Consider the following 24,777-nt stretch of genomic DNA (forward strand, 5'->3'; position numbering starts at 1 on the left):
GAGACTAAAATAAATGTATTAACATACAAGTGTAAGAAACAGCCACACAAATGCCTATTAGCAACCCCCTTGCATGTTAACATGAGGTCATAGCAAGGATTCAATTTAAGAAAACAAGCAGCAGTCAAATGCAAGTCTGCACTGATGCAAGCAGGTTCTGACATTAGTGCAAATCTAATAATGAGACAATAGGTTGACAATTTATTCAAAAGACGCATTTGTACTATTGATTCCTCTTTTGAGGAGCAGTTTATAGTCTGACAGAGGAAGTTAAATCAAAGTGGATGACGCAACAAGCAAATAAGCTACAATACCTTCCTGTATTTGTGTTCCCTAAAAGGTCAACACTGTCAAGATGACTTGCTATTGGTCAATAGCCAAAGTCGAACTTGATGAAATGATTTTGCCACAAAATTTCAAACAGAACTATATGACATAGACAAGTTATCATCACAAAAAACATCCTCAAAACCCACTGGCATCATGGAAAACAATAGTGACTGAATTATATCCTTCCACATGCTTGATATTCTACATTTATTTGATGCCAGTACCTTGTAGTATGGACACCATATGTTTTATACAGTAGGGGGTCAGGTGTCTGAATAGACACAACTTTCCCCCTTTGATACGGGAGATGAATTAGTATCCAACAGTGTATGATCGTCACACAGCAATTTATTATCTCCAACTGGTCTGCTAGAGTGCTCACTGGAATGCTAGCAGTGACATCCACCTGCCTGTCCGCTTGTTTTTAATCTCCTCTGACAGTGAGAGACACTCAGGGAAGTGACAGCTCTCACAGTGTGGCGATTCAGCCACATACAACAGGAGAGACACACTTGAAGGAGCGCCTATCAATCCCAGAAGCTGTACATCCAGTGTCAGCTCGCAGATATCCACCTTGCAAAAGTTCTAACTCACCATCCATTTGAGTTCAAATTTAACATAATATCAAATGGCTTAAACAGTCTTTAATTAATGTCTGTCTGTCCCCCTTACATTATCCAAATGTGTGCCCCCCCTCCTTTTTCTCCCACTACATGCACTGCAGCAGCCAATTATCTGCCCTTACTCAAATTCAGCTGGGATGCTAAGTGACACGAGTCAATGCAGACTGTGCCATCAAGACTACCTACATGTCCACTAGTCTTGACACATCACTGCCAAATTGACAGGTAAGCCTCTCTCACAGAATGAGAGTAATGACAAGTTGCTTTTATATGGCCGCAGTGGTACACCACAAACACCAGCGACCACATGTTTTTTCATGGTTACTAGGCAGGATCACATGATTGAGGCTATCATGTATCATTTTATCTTCTGTAAAAGTGGAGCCATTTGCACTACATTTACTGAATCACCGGCAGTCCTCGGGGTTAGTGGCCTGTATTAAAATTTCAGTTTGACATCTTCCTCCATTTATCCCATACAAGTGCCCATTTAGCTGTTTTTCATGTCACAGCAGCCTGACTTCCAATTAACAATCATCCAAATGATTTTTACGAGACCACATGGTCAACCTCAGTTTGGCTTTTTCCATCACATGCTGGAAAGATTGTGGGTTCCCAGAAAATTTAACTGGCCACTAGTCTGTGAGTTTCAAGCTACAGTACATGTGTGATGGAGGATTTTCTGCACCAAAAGCTATGTGTCTAAGGAAGGGAACTTTCTGCTTTCTACATCACAAGCTCTAATGGTGGTCTAGTGCACTTGGCATTAATTTGTTGTAAAAGCATGCAGCACTATAAAATCCAATATATGCAAAATAGGGAAGCTTTATTTGCTTGTATAATATAGTGCATACACACAGAAACACAGTGTGTGTGCAAAAACGCACACTAATTTGCACAAGCATAAAAATCTGTACACAATCACAAGACACACATACACACCCTGCTAATAACTGTTGACCAACTGACTCGTGTACAAATGCACATCACCCCACACTCAAATGCCCCCTCTCGTACACACACCCGCACAATTGTCATACACACAAATACATCTAATTAATATGCAAAGTATGTACTGCAGTAAAACACTGGGGTTGAGCTAATCAAATGGTAATGATTTTCCCCAGCAAAACTAATTATAAATTCTTCAACTCCAGTCATTCAATAACATAGCCATTAAATCATAATAGCAGAAGCCTATTGATATTTTCCTCACATAAGGAGCAACATGCTCTCTCATAAGAGATGAAGCTTTGAAGCTGGTCTTTGAGGTTGAACTTCAAAGAAAGCATAGGGGCTAAATGATGAAGGTGGGGAGTTGAGAAGAGGACTCCAGCAGGGCAAAAACACTGAGACATGGTTGCAAATACGTATACAAACATATAAACATTCATATAGTGTTCATTTAAATATATCAAATGCACAAAACACTACATAAATGTATAAGTGAAATACAGAGCACAGTTTGAGGCCGTAGTCACACAGACACACACTGGTAGTTAAATTATATCCAAGATATATTTTTAAAGCAGCTGTCATGCATCTCTGCACATTGTGCAGTTCAAACGTGAGTTAGATTTTCAAAGTGATAGGCCGGAATTTGGCCTATCCAAAATTTATCATTTGACTAAAGCCAGCATAATCAAGTCAATGACTAGCTGAAGAACTAGAGTTCTACTTTTTTCCAAAAACTATGAAAAGCACATAAAACAATGAAAAAACAAAAAGAGAATGAACATGAATGAACATGTTAATTGTAACCAAGACACATGTCCCCTAAATGCAGAAATATGGATCTTCTATGTGTTCTATGTGTTTTTGACAACAATAGGTTTACGTAACACAGACATATGCTGCATCAGGCTGCACAGACAATACTTGTAATGTGATTTGTTCAAAAGTTAGTGGCCAAAAATTGTCTCAACTGTGGTGTGATGGTGGGACTATGTGGAGTATTATAAATTTAGTGTTATATTGTGGGTTTTTGACTGTAGTTCACAATAATTTACACACTAAAACTGACCAGACATATACAAACTATATCCCTGAATTCATTTTTCACCCACAAAGCTCAGGGAAATAAAATATTTAATATGTGAAAATATGCAAACGCTACAGGCTAATGTCTGTGTTGATTAACTGAATCAACACAGACACCAAAAACAGCAACATGCACATAAAATGTAAATCATGCAACTCAAGTCAAATCGCTTTTAGTGGATGTATTCACATATTTGGAGTACAGATATGCATGTGTAAGTGTCAATTTTTCCTTCTAATGAATATTTGTTCTAGTCCAATTTTGGTTTAAAAATTGCTATGAGCAGACGTCACAGGGTGTCGTCCTTTCCACATTCAATAAAGGTCCACCTGGGCCTGACATCAACAACACTTATGATACCTCTCAAAGTTTTGCTGTGCAACACATCTATGGGTGTTCTGTTTTGTATTTTTCATACATAAACCTTTTTTTAAATTCTTTAATTGGTTGAGAGGACGTCCTCTACCCAGAGAATCAACGTCATTGGGCATTTTTAACAGTTTAACAGTTTAACAGTGATGTGAGCTTTATCTGGGTTAATAAAAGTTACTAACGGTTTATTATTGAGTCACATATCTTCATACTTTTAATCATTTTATGTTTGATATGAACGGAGCATCACCCCATCTCACAAGAATACACATAGAGAGGTGAGAGCTGAGAATGTGCTGCTTGCTAAGTTTGAAAAGCAACAAGAGGACAGAAATGGTGCAGAAATAACACTGTTGGGTGAGTTTACTTAGTTTGTTTTTGTGTTGGTGTGAATGTTCTATGACACTCATGTTGATCAAGAGTTCAGTGATTTACAGCCTCAGTTTTCCTCACAGTGTTCTGACGAGGACTGTCAGCATCGGTTTGCATCCTGGAGTTAGCATTAACATTAGCCTGCTGCACCCTCAATGGAAACTGGAGAAAAATGCATTAGATGGAATTAAAAGAGTTAAGAATTCATATTGTAAGATTTAAAACTACAAAAAATCTTTTTTTGATTATCGACAAACTGGGCATTTATTGGAAATATGCACACTAGCAGCCCCTCAGTCACTTTTAAGAGTAGCAAAGAGTCATGACAAGCTCACTTCCCGTTTTTTCATCAAATTGTCTTGCATGTCACAGCCAAATATCCATTTATTGTTCTTGTCTCAGCTAACACCTTCATCGCTTGACCCTCTGTAACAAGCACTGCAGTCGTCATTCAATAGAATATGTAGCAATCTCCCTTTTCTCATCTATTGCTTATTTCCTGCTGATGTCTGGAGTTTCCAAGCTGTTTTTTTCCTCACCCCTGAATGAAGGAATCAATGCACATACAGGCCTCCCTAATGCTATCAAACCCATTTAAATTGGTCTCAAGCAGATATAGATGGTAAAACATATGTTTCTTAGGGTTTCAATCTGTTTATATTCTTCGCTATTATTGGTTTTTGTCTCTTCTTTTCCCCTTTTCTGTTTGTGTTATATATTTGTGTGTGTGCGTGTGTATGTGTGTGCATGTGTGTACTCACACAAGAGGTCAAAATTCCAGCAACACTTGTAGTATATAGACCATTTCGTAGCCTTCATCACTCATTCACTTCATCACTCGCATCCAAGTGTTTGCTGTGCAATTTACATGTTTGCTTGACTGCACGTTAGACTGTGTAATTTTTTGTGTAATTTCACAGTCAGTGCTCCCCTGGGCCTAGTTTGCACCTCATGCTCTCAAGGTTTCTTGCCACTCACCTGCTTTTCACACATTTTTGTTTGGCCTTGTGAACCTTAAGTCTGTTGACGTAAGTGGTGACTCCACTGTGATCCACTGTTGAAAGAGTACAGAAATGAAAAGGAAAAAACAGGCTCAGAATGAACAAATACAGCGTGGTCTTTGTGTATTATGGGAGAGCCTGTGGGGTTTCAGTCTCAGCTGTTGTACTGTGTCACTGAATAAGCTGTGACACACAGTAGCTGGACTTGGTAAGAACTGCACAAGCCAAGGCAAAGTAAAAAAAAATCAATCTTGTAATCCACCACTTGAGCGTTGATTGCATGAATACACAATTGGAAGTCGAGGCTCCTGTGCCATCTGTAGTGCAGCACACTAAAAAAATAATCTATTTAATTTCCCTGGTGACAGCAGGTGCTATCATTTATCTCATCCAGAGAGACTTCTAAAGCAGATAAATGCAGTTCTTAGAATGAGATAAATCTACCTTACCATATGTGTCCCACTGTGCTGCCTCATGGGCAAGAGAGGGGATTCCTTGTTTGTGTTTCTTCTGCGATTTAATACTCGGACGCCAAACTTTTCCCAGATGAATTTCATTTATCAGGTTCAATGGAAGAGTGTTGTATGCAGGTGCTGATTTAGAGGTGTTTCTTTTACGCAAGAGAAAGCAGAGGGCAAACTGTGTTCAGTTGTGGTATGTTTGAAAGAACATCACATCATGTTATTGTTTTACAGCTATATCTGTTCTTGAGGGGTAATAACCATATACGTACGTAGTCTACATGATGCAAATGAAGCCCTGTACAGCTAACGTAACTTGACAACATCCCTGCACGTGTGCTCGTGCATATGTTTGCATGTGCATGTGTTTGATTCAGCAGCGGCAATCCTGCCCTGCACTGTGTGCACACCCCCTGGTGTTTCTCCTGCACAGAGTTGGCATTTTAATTCATGCTTGCGTGACTGTACGAGGGACTCTCTGTTGCTCACACGTCTTTTCTTTTCTCTGTCTTCATCTCCTCTCATTTTAGAACTTTCCCTCTTTATTTCTCTTTTTTTCTCTCTCTGCAAGGCAAGTTTATTTATATAGCACCATTCAGACACAAGGCAATTCAAAGTGCTTTACAAGGGCATAAATTCATTGAAAATAAGACATTAAGGAATGATTAAGATTGCATTTAAAATACATTAAAAGAAGACAAAAAAGACGTTAAAATTGCATTGAAAAGAATAAAAGCAAAAGGTAAAAGCAAGCAAATAAATAGCTTAAGATCAAAAAGAAGTAATGTGTGGAAAGTCACAGTAAATAATAATGTTTTAAGCCCTGATTTAAATGAGCTGACAGTTTTAGCTCAGGTATTCAGGAAGCTTGTTTTTCAAATGGGGAGCATACCTGTAGAAACTAAAAGCTGCTTCACCTTGCTTTGTTTTGATCCTTGGAAGATTGAGTAAACCTGTCCCAGATGACCCTTAGGGGTCTGGATGCTCCGTAATGTACAAGTAAATCAGAAATGTATTTGGGCCCAAGACCATTTACTGCTTTGTAGACTAGTAATAGGATTTTAAAATCTATCCTTTGACACACAGGAAGCCAGTGCAGTGATTTAAGGACTGGAGTAATGTGCTCCATTTTCTTGGTGTTAGTGAGGACTCTGGCAGCAGCATTCTGGATGAGCTGCAGCTGTCTGATTGATTTTTTGCTAAGACCTGTGAAGACACCATAACAATAGTCTAGCCTGTTGTAGTAGGCTGATTTTGTAATTGTTTTTATGTGGCTGTTGAAATTTAGGTCTAAGTCCATGAGTACACCAAGATTTCTGGCTTGATTTGTAGGTTTTAGTGTCATGGAGTCAAGGTGAGCACTGACTTTTAATCTTTCTTCTTTGGGGCCAAAAACAATTATTTCAGTTTTTTCTGTGTGCAGTTGAAAAAAATTCTGGCACATTCCCTCATTGATTTGTTCAAAGCACTTACTCAGCAAATACATATAAGGGACTGTAGTCATGTGGTGACACTGCTATGTAGAGTTGTGAGTAATCTTCAATAGTATGGTAGTTGATGTTATAATGTTCCATAATCTGATCAAGGGAGAGCATGTAGATATTGAATAGAAGAGGCCCGAGAATGGACCCTTGAGGAACTCCGCATGTGATTTTAATTTGCTCAGATTCATAATTGCCAGTTGACACAAAATAGTCTCTATCCTGTAAATATGATTTGAACAAACTTAGCACAGTGCCAGAAAGTCTGGGATTTTTCCAGTCTGCCGAGCAGTGTCTTATGGTCAACCATGTTGAATGCTGCACTGAGATCCAGTAATACCAAAACCAAAATTTTTGATGCATCACTACTCAGCTGAATGTCATTTCACAAATGCAGTCTTGGTGCTGTGGTGCGGTCGAAATCCAGACTGAATAGTGTTGAAGAAATTGTTTTGCACCAAGAAAACTTTGAGTTCCTGAAAAACAACCTTTTCAATGATCTTTCCTAGAAAAGGTAGATTTGATATGTGCCTGTAGTAATTTAATATTGAGGCATAATACTAAAAGCAGTTTAATAACTGCAGTCTTCAGGACCCTTGGAAAAAGGCCTGACTGAGGAGAACTATTGACTATTTGTAGAACATCTGTTGCTATGCAGTTAAAAACATCTTTAAAGAAGCTAGGCAGTGTCAAGGCAGCAGGTAGTAGGTCTAAGGTGTTTCTAAGGCAATTTCTGTCAAGGTTGCATAATTATAATCTGAAAATGTGCCAAATTAACTGAAGTGGATCTATACTGAGGCACAGGCGACATAGCCATTTAGCCCAAGATGGAGTTACAGACTGTTTGTCTTATCCTCAGAATTTTATTTGTGAAAAAAGATGCAAAGTCAATCAGGAGGGAATGATGCTGAGGGGTTTGTCAGTCTGTTAACAACAGTGAATAAGGTGCGTGATTATTGTTATTTGTATTAATAATCTCAGAGAAAAAGGACTGCCTTGCCCTTTTTAGTTCCAATTTATACATGTGAAGTCTCTTTTTGTAGATCTTATAATGAATCTGGAGTTTGTTTTTTTCGCCACCTGTGTTCCGCCTGTCTACACTTTCATTTTACCAGTGTGGCATTCCTCCATGGTGCTTTTTTCTTACCAGAGACAACTTTGATTTTCATGGGTCAATGGTATCAATAACAATTATAACTTTAGAACTGAAACTGTTCACAAGATCATTGACAGGAACTGAAGGCAGAGCTGATGTGGGTGTAAAAGCCTGGGTGAATAATGATAAGGTGTTTTCATTGGTATAGTGCTTTCTGATTACCTTTGTTTTAATTCTGCTGGTGTCAGCAGAGATGGTCATTTTAAAGAAAATACAGTAATGATCAGAAAGGGCAACATCAATCACCACAACCTCAGAAATGTGAAGACCCTTGGAAACAACTAGATCCAGAATATGTCCCTTATTATGTGTTGAGTTCATTACATGCTGGGAAAGGCCAAAGTTGCCCAGGATGTGCAGAAGTTCTTTAGCACTGCCATCTTTGAATGTTAAAATCACCCACTATAACAACACAGTCAAAATCAATACACACTGCAGACAGCAGTTCAGCAAAGTCATCAAAAAAGTGTGCACTATATTTTAGGGGCCTGTAGATGGTTACTAATATTGCTCAACAACAGAACCAAACTTCCCATATGACAACTGTCTGCACTGGTAGACATACATAAAGTGGCTACTCCACCTCCTTCCCGAAGCACTCTGGGCTCACTGAGAAAATGGAAGTTTGTGGGAGTTGATTTGATAAGGGCCGCTGTACCATTGTATTCATTTAACCAACTTTTGGTTAAAAACAATATCAAGGTTTTTGGTAATAAAATTAGTAATTAATTAGTAGTGACTTGCCAGCCAGAGACCTGATATTTAATAAAGCTGCATTTAGTGTACTGGAGGCATTGTCTGACACAGTCTGTGGCTGGTGCACAACTGGAGTCAAATTGGATAAAGTAGCTGTGCACTTTGAGTACACTTTGTTCATCCTGATGCTGGTCAAACAGGAATGCCTGACATTGGAGCTGCTCTTCACTGTCTGTAGAGGCGTTGTATCAACAGCACTGGGTCTGTGTCCAGTAAGCAGTGTAAAATTACATGTGCCTAGGGAGGTGGTAGTACGCACTCCTAACAAGGGGGAGTTAACGTTAGTGTGGTTTGGGAGAGGTTTGCTGGTGGAGACTGGAAGTGACCAGGAGTGGAAATGAAATGGAGGATAGTCAGGGTGAGAGACAGTTCCAGATTGTGTAAAATAAATTGTCATTTAAAGTGCATGAGCCTAGGCCATTGGGGTCGATGCCATCAGGACAGAAGAAGGCTAGGCATCTCCAGAAGAGGTTAAAATTGTCAATAAAAGCTAAGTTGCGGGTTGTACAGGTTAACTGGTTAACAGCTAACACAGCCGGATGGAGGGGTGAGTGAAGCCATGGATTATAGATGGGGTGGCTGGGGAACAGAAATAAAAAGGAGGCCAGATCAAGTGTTAAAAGTGCATAATTATAGGTTAACAACCAGTTATGGAGGGTAGCAGCCACTAGCAGGGAGGGATCGTGCACATACACACAGGGGCTGCAACGTGAAGCCCACAGTGTTGATATCGTTTTAGTAGAGGTGACCCACAAAAAGGACATCTAGCAGCAAACCTTACTGACACGGGCCCAACAAGTGGACACGCTATGGAAATTATGCTTCAGTTGGTAGTTAGTAGCGTCTTGACACCTGGTATCTGCAGTTCCCGTTGGCTAGTTAGTTCCAATGCTAAAAACAAGCCCCATTATGCTAGCAGCAAATCGACTTGCGGCAGGCTGTCCCAACCAGGAAACTTAACTTCAAATCTGAGCGTCCAATAATTAAATCTTTTACCTTGTTAAAACATATAGATAAAACAACCAGAAACTAAAAGTGTAGTGTAAAAGGAGTGCAAGACTGTCAGCACTCCTCACCCAGATATCCTATTTCCCACTCCTCCCCAAGGACTCGCATCACGCCTGTGGCTAACATGTATCAGTAATTTTATCTACCTGGACTTGAACCTTTGTGACCGCTCACCCCTGGGGACTTCGACATACTGTATAACCAATCAAGAGCCTCATTGGTCCCGAGATGGCCACAGATGCTCATGACTGTTCTAGCCTATAAGCTGTAGCAGAATATGAGCCAATACATAATTCATAGAGTCAAGTCATATGCCCTTGAGCGATGCTGCTGAGAAAGTTAAGTGTAGAAAGCAGCCAACCAGGAGGGGGTCTGTGTGCAGCTGCCAGAGCAACAGATTGCTTGTCGTAAGATTTGATCTAGGAGCTAATTGAACTTGACATGAGTCGAGGAAAAGTGCATCATGGTGTGTGCTGAAAAGCAGCAGGATTGCTCTGAGTTCGAGCTTAATGTTCCTAAAATGAGAAGTGCTTTTTAAAAATGGCTGCACTAAGGAATCTCTGGTGGGTCTCCGGGAGTGAGTGTGCGTGTGTGTAAGTGGGGGGTAGATTTGGCTGTCACACACACAGACATAAAGGTATCTGACTTCTGTTTTTTTTTTATTTGTTTCATTATTATGTTGCATATTGTTTGTTTGCGTGTCACACACCTTCCAACCCATTCCCACACCTGCACATAAACAAACATAAAAATACACACCTACAGTATAACTAGTGTATGCTGTGAACAAAAATGTTCATTAATATATTTTCTCTACAAGGTGAACAATGTAAAAATTCTCCATTACAAGTCCTGCATCAAAAATCCCTCTTAAGTAAAAGTACATAAGTATTAGCAGCAAAATGTAATTAAAGTATGAAAGTAAAAGTAGTGGTTTGGTCCCTCTGACTGATATATTATTATATATGACGTCATTAGGTTATTGATACTGAAGCATCAGGGAACTACTTCATATACAGTTAGCTAGTTTAGTCCAGTGGTTCCCAACCAAGGGGTCGGGCCCCTCCATAGGACCACACAAGATGTCAAAATGAGATGTTGGCAAGATGGCAGATCATGTGGAGACAACGGTAAGAATATTTTCCTGAGATAACTGTTTAAAGGACCAGTGTGTAACATTTAGCTGGATCTATTCAAAGAAATATTGGCAGAAATGGAATATAATATTCAGAAGTATGTTTTCTTTTCTTTCTCTTCTTCACTAATGAAAACATACTTATGTTGCAGTGCCATGTTTCTGCAGTAGCCTAGGATGGACAGATCAAACTCTGGCTATGGAAAGGGCCTTTCGAGTTTTTTGCGAGTTTCGTGGCCACCATAGGTTCTCCTATGCGCTTGGAAGGGGAGTGTTAGGGGTTATCAGTTGGTTGCAATCTGCAACCTCACTGCTAAATGTCACTAAATTCTACACACTGGTCCTTTTAATTAAATATCTCTCTGCAGCCTTCAGTGTCTCTGCATGCTCCAGTGTCCACTGCTTCACAGCCCGGAGAACAACAGCTTCCTATCCAACATTCATTACACTGTCTAACAATGATGACACACCTGCCTCATCTAATAATGCCCAAACCACCTGTATGAGTAGGCCAAAAATACTCAAGTCAAGACCCAAAAGAACTACATGCTGCAATTTGATTTTGAACAAGAAAAACATCAAGATACATATTCAAAAACGTCACTCATCATCAAATACAAACATAACAGAAAATCACCATCTTCCATCCCGATGCATAGACCATAATAAGGGCATTTTCGCTGTCAGAAGACCTTTTTTGGACCGAGAAACCCCATACATATACATAAATGCACCTGGGTAAACAACCATCAAGTGAGCTGTGAACTAGAGCAATTCAAAAGGGCTTCAGAATTTTCCAGAAGAAGTGGCATAATAGGGTTTCAGTGCATCCATGTGTTATACTGTCGTATTTCATTTGAACCAGACATCAGATATGGTGAGAAGAAAGTGGATTTTGACAACACAAAGAAAATGTGTCTCACTAGAAAGCAGAAAGCAGAGTCTAAGAGCTGCCCACTGAGTAAAGTGGTCACTTTTGGCAATGGAACATCAAAAATATATGTCAGTACTGGAAACATGCACCTCATATTATTCACGGTTAAGGAGAAGAAATACTTGGGACTGCTCATGCTCTAACCCAAGAAATTCCTGTCCTCATAAGTCCATTGCAAAATGCTAGACCTGACTTGAACTTTTCTTACAAGTCAGAAGTACAGACAGTGATGTGTTTGACACCTTTGCAGAATCTGGTCCTCAAGATGTGCACAGTACTGGAAATTCTTCTATATTCACCTGACAGAAATGCTTTGAATGCAATTGTCCTTTACTTGCTGAACAACAAGAATTTACCAGCTGTTCTGCCAAAAGATTTTTGTTCATCACAACATAGAGACACTGCCTAAGCAATTCATTCCACTGGAGACCTTTTGCACTGTATGCTTCAGAAAGCCTCCCTTTTATGCCTCCCTTTTTTCTGGAACCAATCTTAATTACACAGAAAGCAAAGATTGTCACATTCACTGGCATACTGGCGGGTGTGTTTAATTTAGGAATACGTTATTGTTTCTTTATATTTACATGGCCTAGTCTAGTTTTACATTATTTCATAAGGACTGGCCATACATCTAGTTAAATTGTAAAATAGTTAAAGTGAATTCAAACTACATCCTACAGTTATCCCATCACTAATACAGTATTATTTTTGTTTCTTATAGATGTAACCACATACTGTAAAAGGTGTGGGGTATGTGGAAATTTCTAATTTCGAATGGACTGAGGGGCTGCACAATTTCAATGCATCTTTGCCTGTTCTTGAGGCTGTCTGTTTAGGTAATCTTCACTTATGCATTAATACAACATTAATGCACCCATCATTACATGTTTTATCATGTACAAGTTTAATCTGGTTGTTTTAAAGAGTCGGTGATGATGCAGGAATTTGGATAGTTCTGAAGTCTTTATGAGCAAGCATATGTTGTGTCCACCAGTGAATTATTGCAGAAATTAAACTATTTTCTTACTTTCCTTATTTGTCCTTAGAGTTTCTCCCATAAAAAAATCCTGTTTGGTTAAATATGGCAACAGAAAAGCAAACATGTCTTACAATCTGTCATGATCTAATTTCAAATGCTATTACAAAATCACACTGCAGTTGGCAGGGACATCTTGGAATAGACAAACCAAAAAAAGAATCCATGAAGAACCATGACTCCGTTCTTCATGGTTATCTTCACTTTGAGGCATTGACAGCACATGATTACAGTTTTTGATGTGTGCACCGTGGGCTCCATCCGCCTGTCGTGATAATGGATTTGCACAAGAAGGGAGTTTTTAGCATGCCAGATAAGTAGTTATCTGGCTACCCTTTTAACATGACTAATAACCACCAAACACTGATTTTGAACAAAATGTCTTACAGTGAGTGACATTGAGGATCCTCAGCCAGAGTTTGAAGGTCATGTTGATATTGGAGAATTCTGGCAATCTGTTGACCAAGAAGTTGTTTACAGAGGCTTTTTATAAAGTAAGTTATAGATATGAATGGTTCTATAAAGGGAGTATTCTGCAGACATATTTAGAAAAGTTATCCAAAAGATCTATCTATCTGTCTACAATTGCTTGTAATCATGTAGGTGCATGTTTTTCTAGTGCCATGGATGATTGTGTAATAATTTTATCTGCCCTAAATTGCATTAAATGTAATAACATTTAAGAAAGCTATTACGAAGGTAATCATGAGAATCCATGTAAAATTTAACCTTCCTATGACAAATGGGAGACCGCACATTGGGCCTCATACCAGAGCCAGCAAAAAAGTACTCAACGCCACAGCAAAGTCTGTTGTAGAACAGGCAGACATTGACATTACGGAAGAAGAGCTCTCATGTGAACTAATGAACTTGGAGGTGAATTTTAACATTTTATTTAAATGTGATAGAAATGCACTTGAACTTTAAATTATTTATAGGCATTCGGTTCATTGTTGTACTGGATGCTTATGAAACAGCTTCCAGATTTAGCGATTAACTAAATGCCAAAAAGCAAGAAAGATTACAATCATTTGTCCTACTTTTCAATTAATTAATGGCTGTTGTTGCATCTACGTTTAAACATGTTGAGGCTTTGAGGAAACTTGTAAAAGAATGTGATGTCGGCTCAAAAGGCTCCAAAATGGATCCTTTCTTCTGTTTGAGGCAGGAGATGAAAACAAGGAGCACTTATGGCAAAGTCTTTCAAAAAGTTTGGGGAGTATCTGGTAAGTATCTGACATATATATATATATAGTTCCATTATTTATGTAATGACATCAGAAAATATTTAATTTCTGTAAACCTGTGATTACAGTCACCATGTGTCTGTATGTGTACCTGAAGACAGCCACGTTAATGGCCACGCTAATCATGAGTATTTCCATTTCAAGGTGGCTGGGCAGTGATCATGTGTCCTTGTGGCATTGTAAACTTTGTTAAATTCAACATAAGAGCTAAAAGCCCACAACATTATGCAGATATACGTCGCCATCTATGATTCTGCACGGGATTAGTAACTCATACCAACCTACAGGAGCCAGAGAGACTGCCCTTCAGTCCGTTGGAGGGAAGAGTGGCTGCAGGTACCCCAGAGAATATTGCATCTGGCAAGAAAGGGGAACTGAAAATGAATTTGCCATGGTTGCAGTTGAAAAAAGACCCACCTGATCATAATGGCCATCCTGCAAATGGTTCTGCAGAGCACTATGCATTGTATGACACTTTTCATCAGTACAACACAAGAGATGAAAAGGATGTTCTGAGAGTAATTGGACTTGTGCCTGAGATATGTGGGTGGCTCAACTCCCGGATAGTGGAGAAACTGTTCTTTGGCATGCGAAAGAACAACTATTTCATGAACTCTCTCTCCCCAGCAAGCCACATCTTCCTTATGTGTAGCATTTTACATCACAACAATCAGAGAGTTAACCAGCGGGCATGGAGGACTTTAAAGTAAGTTTTTTAATGGAGGTATCACCCCAGCAATAACAAAATCAGCATTTTATCACCTTTAAAACATAGTCAAAGTCAGGGACCTTATGACAAAAGAAGATTCGAAAAAAATTATTCATTCTTTTATCTCCTGCAAAATGGATTACTGCAATGGACTTCTGACAGGACTTCCTAAAAAGACCATCAGACACCTGCAACTTATCTAAAATTCAGCCGCAAGAGTTCTGAAAAGAACCAAAAGGACAGCCCACATCTCCCCAGTTCTTAAATCTCTACACTGATTGCCAAGTTGCCACAGAATTGATTTTTAAAGTCTTATTATTATCTTATTACTTATTTATAAATCTCTACATGGAGTTGGCCCTGAATATATGACTGATATGCTTGAGTAATATAACCCTGTGAGACCTCTTAGATCACTAGAGAATGGACTTCTAGTGGTGCCCTGGGTAAAATCTTAACAAGGAGAAGCAGCTTTTAGTCATTATGCAGCACAGGGAATGTCCCAACCCTTGAAACTTTTAAATCAGGACTGAAAACCTTACTTTCCTCAAGCACTTTTGACTAAATGCTCTTGTTTTAACATTGAACTGTGTTGTTTTAACTTTTGAATTGTGTTGTTTTAATTTCTCTCTTCTCTCTCTCATTTTGGGTATTTATGCTTTAATTTCCGTATTTTAATACATTTACATAAAGATCTATTTTAGTACAAGTATCACTTCAAGTAATCCACTGTTTTCCTTGTAAGTTATGAAGCCACTTAAGAGAAAGGTTCTGTTCCTGGATTCCCAATATTCAGACAGGGGACAAAGCTTTAGAAACAAACCTTATTGAAACATCTTAAGGTTTCTAAAGGAAGATGTTTGCTTGACGTCGTGTCCCCCAGGCTTGCTCAATCTGTTTGAACTACTGTTGTTATTTGACAGTCGCGTTCCCCAGACTTGCTCTGACTGTTTGAACTACTGCTGTTTGCCAGTAGTGTTCCCCAGACTTTCCCAATTTGTGTCACCTGGCAGTCATGTGCCCTGATTTTCCAGTATTGGGAGTACAAACTTCATCTGACAATCATGGTAGCTCCTTTTCATGTTCATATTTTTTGTGTTCAAATATTTCTAGAAGTTACTGATGCCATTTTTATTTTTATCAGCTCTATTGCACAGCATGTTGTCTCGGGACAGAATTAACAGGCTTGGATGTTAAAATCATTTGAAAAGAACATTTATCTCCATATCACTTTTTTTTATTATTAATTATTGGTTTGTGTCATAATTTGGGCTATTACTACTTTACTCTGTTTCTCCTTTCACACTTACAAAGCACCAAGCAAGACCCTATCACACTAAAACACATCTTGAAATCTTATTAAGTTATTGAACTTTGTAGTTTGCTTTTCATTAAACTTATTTATTTTTAATCAGGGGCTCCTCAAACAACATTTTGGCATTGACTGTGGAATCTTCATAATAATGGTGAGTGAAAAATTTCTGGAAGGAAAACATAAAAAATTAAAATTAAAAAATGAACACATTTTTAATTTATGTTCTCTTACAGAACGTCCATTAACAGTGTCTATAGCCTTTTTCACATGTATAGTTTCTTCCTTTACTTTACTGGCATTGGGCTCGTGTAAATGGAACAAGGCCCAAATGATGGCAGCACAATGTCAGTACTTGTTTCTCTTCTCCTCAGTTCCACCTAAAGCAGTTACTGTAATGTAATAGAGTCAAACTGTTGCAACAGAGGTTTCTCTCTTTTTCTTTTCATTCAACTTGCTGACTTCATCATGCACACACAAAAAAATGTACCAACACAACTTTACTATATTTGCAGTACTGCTGGTATGTTATCATGGAGGCTCCATTTGATTTCATAATTGTCAGTTTAATTTCAATGCTCATACAGTAGATATGGTTAAAATAAGTGCAATTTGATTTTTACTTTGGTCCAGAAAGAGCCCCCCTCTGTGGTCCTTCCCAAGATTTCTTCCCTTTTTTCCCTTTTACTTTTGGGTTTTTTTGCAGGACTTTTTTCTTGCTGCTATGAGAGTTTAAGCCAGGGGTTGTCGTCCTGTTTTGTTTGATGTAAACTTGTGGGCTTGTTAAGCCTTTTCAGACTAGAAATATGGAGTTGGTCCTCCAAGTAAACTTAATTCGAAACTTGAACTGTAAATTTATTGTACTCTGTTCTCTTCTTCAGCATGACATGCTTTGCTTAAGGAGGTGATGGTGCACAATTTTGATGGAGAATCTTGAGATTGAAGGGTACTGGCTTCTTTAAGAAGTCAATATAAATTCAAGATAATATTAACAGTAATCTGGGACAGCAAGGTAAATTTGAATCTTCTAAATTTACTACTACAGCCATGGCTGGAGGTTTGTCCACTTTACCAAGCAGGGAAAGCAGATGGCCAGGGGAAGTCGGGACCCAATTTTCCACATCCCTGGGAAGAGGAAATATGATGAGGTCACCATGGTAAGAATTATGGCCAAATTTTTACAGGCCCAATAAATTTGGTCTAAATTAATCATCAGTGTTGTGCTTACACATACTAATCTGTTACGTAATAGGTTTCTCACTCCCTCGATGTAAAGGAGCCTGTCCTCTCAAACCCATGCAAGGCAGAGGAACCATGCAGAGTCGAGTCCTCTTCGAAGGGAATGATCAGTTTTTAGATGTGAAGCACCTCTATGAGACGTAGGTGAAACTCACTCACTCACAGGATCACAGTAAGTTAGAGATGCGCTCCATGTAGACATGCCAGTTTGCCACTTCTTACATACTGTGTCTTAATCTGGATATGACAAGAACTACATATATTTTATCTGCAGGCACAAATGTGGAGGCTACAGAGCATGCAAATAAAGAGTGGTCCTTCGCCTCTGACAATGTGTGCTTGTTCCAAGATGATGATGGAGACCTACTGATTATATTGAGCCTACTGATTTTGCAGTGACTCATGTTTTATGTTTATGGCTGCCTGAGGAAATTCATCCTTGTGGTGCCACAGATGGCAACCCTGCAATCTGTTCTCTGGCTCTCATGCGCACACGTTTCTGGAGGATAGTGACAGAGGAATCCTTTCTGAAGAGTGAGTGTCTTTCCTTTTGCTTTCCTCCCATCTTTTTAGATGCAAAGCACCTCTAAGCTATAGGTGAGTCACTCACTCACAGGATCATGGTCAGCTATAGGTGCACTCTGGACATGCCATTCTTACAATGCAGTGAGGGCAGAGCAAAGGGTTTGTGGGTGGCAGCAGTAGGCTTCTGGCTTAAAAAAAAAAAAAATTAACCATCAAAGCTGTGCTTCTGCAAGCAATATGATGGTAATCCAGTGACAAATTTAACTGTGATTTAGCTATAGTGTGTGCTGTGGGTCAGCTCAGCAAAACCAGCATATGCTGGTCCAGTTTTGGAGCGTACAAAGTCATTCGGGAAGCACACTCTAATCCGACATGCATCTAAAATACAGCCAAAACTTCTCAGTATTCACAATAATACAACATTTTATACCATCATGAAAATTAACGCAATCATATGGTAAATATTCAGTATACCACCCAGCCCTGTGCACAGGTGTTCCGTTATCTGCTCAGTTAGTTATTTATGCCTCTGCTCATTTCACTGACGATTTTTAAAAACTAGTAACAGTTAATTTATTGTCTGTTTTCACAGCTAAAGTTACACAATTCACGTAATAGCCAGTAGCCTAAAGCTCCGCCCACACTCCATTTCAACTTTACTCTGCACTCGCTGCAATGTAAGAAGTGGCACGTCCAAATGGAGCGCACCTATAGGTAACATTGATCCCGTGAGTGACACTCATACATAGGTTCTGCATCTAAAAATGCACTAGAACTTCCCGAGGAACTTTGGGCTTATCAATCTGTGTCCCAGTGAATGTAGCTGACACATGGAGTAATCACTTGCCATTATTAAAATGTAAAATGTGTGTTGAACATAAATTTTGCCTACCTGATTGTTTTCTATACCAGTTAACCACAGTGTATCCTCCACCACTGTAATTTTTGTGCAGCTGTGATGATGTGAGTGATGAATCTACATTTGTCCTTTATCTGTCTATGTTTCGGCCTAAGTTATAATTCAAGTTGAGGTTCTAGTGCTAAAAAGATTTTAATTGTAATATAATCACTGCTTTTAAAACACCGGGCTATTTTTTGTTTGTTTGTTTTGTTTTAGATAATAAGTGTTTATTTTAATTTAACATTTCTCTTGCAGTGGTGGTTAATTCCTTGCTGTTAATGCATGTCAAGGAAACACTGCTACCAGAAAATTTCACATAGAAAAAAAAAAATCGGAACCTACGTTTCACACATGAACCCTTCAGTTCTTTTGTCATCAGGTGTGGTGAACTAGAACGCATTTTCAGAGGAGTATAGATGGACCTTCAGCACTCCATATCTAATCTCCTGTTGCATTCAGTCCAATTCTCTTTACAAACACTGTGAAGGCTACAGGGGATGTGGACAGAGAGGAAAACTGCAAGGATTCTTCTCTGTAAATGATCTTGCAGGAAACTGCAGCATTGACTGTTTTTATGTGGCTGGAGGCACTTTCTGAGTAACCTCTTCAGCTCTACCATCAGTGGGTTCATCATTACTGCACAAGTTTCCAAATATGTCCTGAATATATGAACTACAGGGAAATGTCTATAAAATGATGCACAAGAAATCTGATTTTCTATCAGATGTGATGCTGCAGCCATAAAACAATGGCATCTTGGCTTTGAATATTCCACTGTACTATAAACATTCACATGTTCATCAAACATCACAAATTGAAATCTATTATTGCAGGAGCATCAGTGGGTAGATTTTTCCTTTAAGAGTTTTCTAAGCTGAGTAACCTGGAAATTGTTTGTACCTGATATAAATGACAGCATTATCAATGTGGTGTGGCTTCAATGAAGTGCTGCAACACAGAATGTGACCTTCTTATGTAGCAGAATTTGTGGCATTTTCATACAGTGTGGAAAAGTTTTATTTGCTCCCCCGCCTGACTTTGAAGCTACTTAAAGGGAAATCAGTTCAAGGAGTTGAAAGGCTCGTTCCAAGAGAATAAAGCAGATACTGTTGGTGTTGTCAAGCAAGTTAATGATAAAAATACTTTGACTAATTACCCCTCTGAGCTTGTCTGCAGAATTTTGACAACATAGTAGGAAGAGCATGATTGTCATACATTTTAAATACTGACAATATTGATATTGACAAATTGTACACTCATTCATTATGTGCAGTCAATTTATTCTTATAGCCCATTCTAAAACCAGTGTGACTGTGCTAGTAATGGAGATTTACTGTATCTGCTTTATAGATGAGAAGAGTACCAGAGGGCATACTCATCCAGATATTTATGACAGTTGGACATTTAAGCCAAATAACGCTTTTAGTTATTTAGTACTCTGCGGTGGAGGAGCTCCATGCACACTGCTCTGCACAGTTTTGCCTCCATTTGCACCTGCTGAGAAGAATTTTAGGTGTGCCGACACCTCAACTCACCTGTGAAATGACATACAGTGACATTATGAGTAAAAAAACCCCCCAAAAAACCCAGCTTAATTCACATTGATCAATCATGCACTCATCACATCTCTTTTAAGAAGCTGATGAGCTAGTAACCGGAGGACAAAAATGACTGTTTTAAGCCTGTTACCCTTTGTTTAATGATTTCATGAATAACCACGACTGCACATAGAGAAAAACATTATTATAGAAATAATGATTTGATGAATAATTTACCACCACTGCACATAGAGTAAAAAAATATTATCAAATGTATCAATTTAATGTTGGGATTTGTAGTTTGCAAAAATCTTTTTTTTTTAATCCAGGTCGTTTTGATCTGTCAATAATTAGTTATATACTCTTCATTCTTTATGTAAATTCTGTGTTTTAAATGCTCATTGAACATCATATCTTATTCTTCAAAGTTAATTTTTCCTTCAGTTATTTTTTTTTCTTCATAGTAGCTAATTAAAATAGATTTGAACAGATGAAAGAAAACAAGAATGTCACAATGAGAAACAGATGAAAGCCAGAATGCCCTCAGAGGGTCATACACCTTTAAGAAAGAAGGGGGCGTAACTTGAAGTCTTGCAGGTTGCAGAAGGATTTTTTTGTGCTTGTTGTGCTTTTGAGTCGCTTTTTTTGAGGGAATAGAATGAGGGTAGGCTATGATAACCATTTTCAGGTTATGAAATAACATAAATTACATATTTTATTACACACGGAGTCTCTGTGTGAGACACTTTGGTTGGTAAATGTTTGTGTTTAAACTTATATTAGGACTGCGCTCACTCACTCACTCATTCACACCAGGGAGGTGGGGGGTTCTTCATAGGTGGAGGGTACCAGGGGACTTTCTTTCTTGAATCATAATTACAATATACTGAGACAAAACAAATCTATTAAAAGAGTAACTTTGCTGCTTGGTTTCCAAAAACAATTCTTGACTCTCTGCTTAGAAAGTCAAAGGTGAAAGTAGTAACTTTGAGCCCTTATTAGAAAACTGCTTAATGAGTAAAAGTTGCCAAAAAAATACAAAACCTCAGAGACATAATTACAAATTACATACATCTGTAATAAAATTCTATCAGGAGGTACCATCTATCAATTGGGTAGCTATGAGTAAACCTTTGCAATCAGCAACTCCTAAGTCGTCTGTGTCTTTATTGCTGCAATAATAAAAATCTGTAGTGGACATACAGCAGGCATTTTGTTTATAAATATAGAGTAATACTTTTCAATATGGTTTCAAATGCTGCCATCAAACTGTATTTGTATACTGTATCTGATTTCAGCCACAACCGTCCCCTCAAACTCCTTCCCTATGATGAAAACTGGTCAGTATCCCAGAGCGGAGAAACGTTCCAACTGAAAAAGAGAACATGCAAGCATTACTCAACTGCATTATCCACTGAGGCCCAGTTCACAAAGATTGCTTCAGTGAGCAAATAACTCATGCAAATTGCGCCTCAACTGTGGGAACAGTTGTGGCGCAAGTGTTTCCTGTTCACTAAACTATTTATGCAAATGAAGTGAAAAAAACACCTCCAATATCTCATGAAAGCACACAGCTTCATTGTCAGCATAGTTTGTGCCTTTAAACTAATTCACAACAGCTTTAAACCTATGTTTCAGCCGAAGATCATCAGCTAATGGCACAAATCGTACAGTACAACATCCTTAAAAGTAGAATTGGGAAGGCTCATGCATATCTACAATGGCAGATAGGGGAAAAAGGAAAGCTGCATTTTTCTGATAAAGTCAAGATATTAATATCCAAAGTAACGAAGGTTAATTAATCTGAGAGGTTCTATGCCAATTTAAGCATCTTAATTTGTAAGACCAAACCCAAGTCATTGAAATTTGCAGAATAATTATATGAGAGATACCTATTTACCTGTGCATGAACAGCATTAGCACAATCACCTCACATTTCACCAGTGGTGGACAAAGTACACAACCCCATTAGTGAGTAAAACTATAGATATCCCATGTCAAGTATTACTCTACTATAAGTGAAAGTTGTTCAGTCAAACAATGCATTTTCAGAAGCTCATATGTCTCTGACAACACTTACTGAATGCACCGATTTCCTTGTAGAACCACTAATGTGCTGCACAGAATTGCCCATAGAAACTTCAGCATACAAATGCAACTGTGAATCAACAAAATTAACTTTGAAGTTTACTGACAGTGTAGTAGGAGGAGGCTACTGTGATTTCTTTTTCTCCTGGAGGTGAGGAAAACAGCATGTGGCTGCATTTTAGAAAAGAAAAAAAAGATTCAACTGCTGACTTCAAAGCCATGCTTCAAAGTAACAAGTAACTTCAACCTTAACAGAAATGTAGTGGAGTCAAAAGTACAATATTTATTTTTCAAATGTAGTGGAGTAAAAGTCAAGTTTCCAAAAAAATAAATACTCAAGTGCAGATACGTGAAAAATTAATTTAAGTACAGTACTCAAGTAGTAGATGTACATTACTGTCCACGTCTGCATTTCACTGTTGCACATGCCACACTCACTTATCTAGGTTTGTAAATAGCCTGGGGTCCTTTTTTGATTATTGCAGAGGTTTTTCGCTTACTACACGTTTTGTGAATTAGGGCCTGCATGTGTCACTCATTCTCTCTTAACTGCTTACCGTAATCCAATTCTGGGTCATTGGGGGTTGGAGCCTATCCCAGCAGTCATTGGGTGCAAGGCAGAAGTACATCCTGGACAGGGCGCCAGTTTCACAACCACAGGTAATTTACAGTCTTCTTACAGTCTGGCTTACATGAATGTCTGCGGACTATGGGAGGATTGACATAGCTTTAATGGATCCATATTATATCCATTTTCCACAAGTTAACAGTTAGTTCCCTGGGGTCTTAATGACATGCTTTGGTCAAAATACCACAAGGATCAAGCACCACAGCAGCCTTCTAATCCTGTCTAAACAGTCAGGACTGAATGAGATAGATAGAGGCATGGATCGATACAATTTCAATGAAGCCCCAAGTGACATAAGAAGGGGCATCAAATCTGAATGGCTTGTTGAATCACAAGAGTACAGAGCAAGCCATCCCACACCAAACTGACTGGGTTGTCTTATTTCACAGTTTGTGTGTTATATGTATATATATGTGTTAACCCACATATATATACATGCATTGAAAGAGTGAGTTTTTCATAATATGGCCTGTTTAAGGAAATTCAGAAAAGCTCACTATGTGTTAGCCTTCAATCCTTTCTCATCCTGTAGTTGTATCCAACTCTGACATGCTGGTTCTTTTCTGTTTTGCTTGATCTAACTACGTTTTGCACCAGCAGCAGTTCTTTTTCTTCATAAAAAGGAAAAGCATCTCCATAGGTGAACAAAACTATACAGGTTTAGACACGCCCCTCTAGGATCAGTTTTCCTTTTCAGCTCAATATGATATGGAGAGGGTAAACCTGATCCTTGATCATCCTTTGAAACGCTAGAGGGGGCCTGGTGTCCGCCCCAGACACTGATTTTAGTAATTAGCTCTGTGAAACAGGGGTCTACAATTACGCTGTTCTCAGGGGAGGTCTTTTTCATGGATCCCACTAAATTTATCATAGCTGTATAGAGATATTTGAACTTTTTCATCCCTACACACTGTAGTATTAATACAAAAGAGACATAGCTATCATTAATTCACAGTGATAATGTACTTACCAGCTTATAAGCTCTATCTTGCTCTTTGTTGTCATTGCTGTTTTTTTTATTTTTAGCCCTCCAGGCGTCTTTCCCTTTTTCGAGAATTTCACTCAGGCATCTGTCAGCCTCTTCTTGTGGGGCTGCATGAGGGCGCATTGGGGGCACTTTTTGCATGCCACAACAATTTTTCCTTTACAGAGAGGGCATACTTTCTTCGTACTAACAGGCATCTCTAAAAACAACAAAAGAGTAATAGAGAAAGAGAGAGAGAGAGAGAGAGAGAAGTGATTGAATAGTTACTGTGTACATAGATCTAGCTAGCTGAGGGAGCAGCAAGGATAGTAGAGTAACTTAGATGTACTTAGTTTAGGTTTAGCTAAAATGACCACAAAAAGTGCAGAATGCGGATCTGTTACTATTTATAGAATTATATATATTATATGCAGGGATTGTATCATATGTACTGTCACAATTATACAAGACTATAATTAAATGTTACTTCATAAATAATTAAACACTTATCATACTCACTCGCATCTCCAGGCGCTGTAGTCCTATTTTGGATGTTCGCGGTGGCGAGAATCATCAAACACTTGGCATTGGTGCCAAATAGGTGAGCATGCAAGTAACAAAATGTCCTTTGAAATAAAAGTCCATTGATCAAAACGTTGATTGTTGTAATCCTTACCCTACCTTATTATGCTAGACAAGATCATATTGTTTACAAGACGTGGATATATACATAAATATACCGTATATACACCAACTATTACAAATAGGCCTAAGCCCAGAGTGAATGTGATAGTGAAATAAAAAATAATTAGAGTGTCAGAAACATTAGGCTATAGTGCCTTTAGTACACAAATATACATTGCCTGGCCTAAATCTCATGGGAAAAGACTGTTTATACAGTTGGTTAAAGTTTCTCTCCT

General features: G+C 38.6%; 3 long non-coding RNA genes across 5 annotated transcripts; 2 read left to right on the forward strand and 1 right to left on the reverse strand.

The window, feature by feature from the left end:
• Positions 1-1,047: 1,047 nt before the first annotated feature.
• LOC122999640 lies at positions 1,048-19,737 on the forward strand. Of its 3 annotated transcripts, none has more exons than XR_006407793.1 (7): positions 1,048-1,178; positions 16,078-16,128; positions 16,490-16,534; positions 16,856-16,920; positions 17,020-17,131; positions 17,227-17,385; positions 17,488-19,737. It is a non-coding gene; the product is annotated as an uncharacterized LOC122999640 (long non-coding RNA). The 3 variants fall into 3 exon arrangements; XR_006407795.1 differs by having other exon boundaries at positions 17,227-17,353; XR_006407794.1 differs by lacking the exon at positions 16,490-16,534.
• On the forward strand, positions 13,219-16,071 carry LOC122999643. Its single transcript, XR_006407798.1, has 3 exons — positions 13,219-13,582; positions 13,797-13,932; positions 14,241-16,071. It is a non-coding gene; the product is annotated as an uncharacterized LOC122999643 (long non-coding RNA).
• Positions 19,738-21,424: 1,687 nt separating the features above from the next.
• LOC122999642 lies at positions 21,425-24,477 on the reverse strand. The gene is made up of 4 exons (XR_006407797.1): positions 24,377-24,477; positions 23,864-24,077; positions 22,823-22,972; positions 21,425-21,548 (listed from the first exon to the last, which is right to left on the reverse strand). It is a non-coding gene; the product is annotated as an uncharacterized LOC122999642 (long non-coding RNA).
• Between the last annotated feature and the right edge of the window lie 300 nt (positions 24,478-24,777).

This window comes from Thunnus albacares, chromosome 16 (genome assembly GCF_914725855.1).
Source record: "Thunnus albacares chromosome 16, fThuAlb1.1, whole genome shotgun sequence".
Lineage (NCBI taxonomy): Eukaryota > Metazoa > Chordata > Actinopteri > Scombriformes > Scombridae > Thunnus > Thunnus albacares.